The sequence below is a fragment of the Borostomias antarcticus genome (genome assembly GCF_949987555.1).
Source record: "Borostomias antarcticus genome assembly, chromosome: 10".
Classification (NCBI taxonomy): domain Eukaryota; kingdom Metazoa; phylum Chordata; class Actinopteri; order Stomiiformes; family Stomiidae; genus Borostomias; species Borostomias antarcticus.
The window spans coordinates 26,683,308-26,685,807 of record NC_140243.1 but is presented as its reverse complement, the minus strand read 5'-3'; positions in this window follow the sequence as shown (position 1 = coordinate 26,685,807).

Here is a 2,500-nt window from a genome sequence, read left to right as displayed (position 1 = left end):
GAAATCAGTAGCTCCCACAAGTTTGGATCTTGACCAAAGTAAACGCCAAACGCTGCCACGTTTGTAAATATTACAAAATAACAGATTTTTTTTTGCTATAGCCTATGTGTGGATGAAGTAATATATTCAAGTAATTAACAGGAATTTAAAATAGTTATTTTAATAAAATAGGCGGAATTTAAAAGCATTGTCATTAGTGTTGTTAATGAGAGAGGGTGGTTGGAGAGGCTGGTTCAGTGAAGGAATGGCAGAGTGGACAAAAACACAAGACAAGAACCTGAGGGAGAACCAGAAGAACCTGAAGAACCAGGTCAGGGGAACAACGAGAGGCCTGGAAGAGGAAGATTAAGAGAGAGAGGAGAGAGAGAGGGGAGAGAGAGGGGAGAGCCACAGTCCAAAGACTGAACAGAGAGAGAGAGAGAGGGGGGGGGGTGAGAGAGAGAGAGGGAGGGAGCGAGGGAGAGTGAGAGAGAAATGCCTGGAGTTAGCAATAATAATTTATACAAACACACCTCAATAATTCACATTCTATTTCAATGCTGGAGGGAAAATCCAAAATTCACAGAGCATAATTAAATAGGGGCTGAGAGTGGAGGGAGGGAGAGAGAGAGAGAGAGAGAGAGCAGCAGCATGAAAGGTAGAGGTACCAGTGTACTGCATGGTTTCTCTTCCATCTGAGGTTTGTAAAACAACTGTGATGAAATGGTAATATCCCTCTATATATCCAATCTCCTGGATGGGCCTCCCTTCACTGAAACCCAGCGCAAGAGATGTTCATCAAGTTAGTGGGACCGATATCTGATACCTTTATTTACAGTAGAGCCCAAAGTCTCTTTCTATACCAGTGCTCTTCTCACCAAGATAGGTCTAGCGAGCGTATAGTATTAGTGGAATATTTCACAATTCATTTCTATATTCAGAGTTTTGTGCCAGAATAATAAAGTAAATATTTACAGATGATAATGTCCAACAGTACGCAAGGCTGAAATTACACCTGTGATGCCTTTAAGTAGGTGTGTGTGTGTGTGTGTGTGCGTGTGCACGTGAATTTTTTCATATCACAATATTAAGATTTCTCTCACGTGTTAATATACTGTAGGTATGTCCACTACATTGCGTCAGATATACACTCTGTTACCACACCCAAGTCTGATCTCATCAGAAAATATCTTCTAATGTTATCAAATTGATTCCAGATACTTTTTAAACCCACCGTTCGCTCTCGGCTACTCAGATAATCTCTCAGTTCTGACTTTTCCGCCGGTTAACTCATCTGTTTTTCTGCTTTCTCCATCATCTCCTCCCTCCATCGCTCCCCCTCTCCATCATCTCCTCCCTCCATCTCTCCCCCTCTCCATCGTCTCCTCCCTCCATCGCTCCCCCTCTCCTCCCCTCTCTCTCTCTCTCTCTCTCAGGTGTGGAGGAGGCATGGACTGTAACTGCGTCAGTGATCTGCTGCTCACCCCCCCGGTCCCCGCCCTCTGGACCCCAGGTCAGTCACACGGGAGGGAGGGGCTCTGGTTCTGGTTCTGGTTCTGGTTCTGGTTCTGGTTCTGGTTCTGGTTCTGGTTCTGGTTCTGGTTCTGGTTGAGGGAGGGGGCTCGGCTTCTGGTTCTGGTTCTGGTTGTGGGAGGGGGTTCTGGTTCTGGTTGTGGGAGGGGGTTCTGGTTCTGGTTCTGGTTGAGGGAGGGGGCTCTGCTTCTGGTTGAGGGAGGGGGCTCTGCTTCTGGTTGAGGGAGGGGGTTCTGCTTCTGGTTGTGGGAGGGGGTTCTGGTTCTGGTTGAGGGAGGGGGCTCTGCTTCTGGTTGTGGGAGGGGGCTCTGGTTCTGGTTCTGGTTGAGGGAGGGGGTTCTGCTTCTGGTTGAGGGAGGGGGCTCTGCTTCTGGCTGAGGGAGGGGGCTCTGGTTCTGGTTCTGGTTGTGGTAGAGGGAGGGGGCTCTGGTTCTGGTTCTGGTTCTGGTAGAGGGAGGGGGCTCTGGTTCTGGTTCTGGTTGAGGGAGGGGGTTCTGGTTCTGGTTGTGGGAGGGGGTTCTCGTTTGGGGTTCTCATACATGCTCCCATATCTACTCTGTATTTAATAGCATTAGAGACGTTGTGGTGCTCATTTGTTCTGAAAGGAATATGAGCAAACTTTAAAACAGCCTACTTGTTTTATTGGCTTATTGGGTTAAGGCACCATAAAGGCCCTTTCCACAGAGGCCCAGGTTCCAATCCGGCCCGCGTCATGTCCTCCCCTCTCTCTGTCCCCCGTCATGTGATGCATGTCCTCCCCTCTCTCTGTCCCCCGTCATGTGCTGCATGTCCTCCCCTCTCTCCGTCCCGTGTCATGTGCTGCATGTCCTCCCCTCTCTCTGTCCCGCGTCATGTGCTGCATGTCCTCCCCTCTCTATGTCCCCCGTCATGTGCTGCATGTCCTCCCCTCTCTCTGTCCCGCGTCATGTGCTGCATGTCCTCCCCTCTCTATGTCCCCCGTCATGTGCTGCATGTCCTTCCCTCTCTC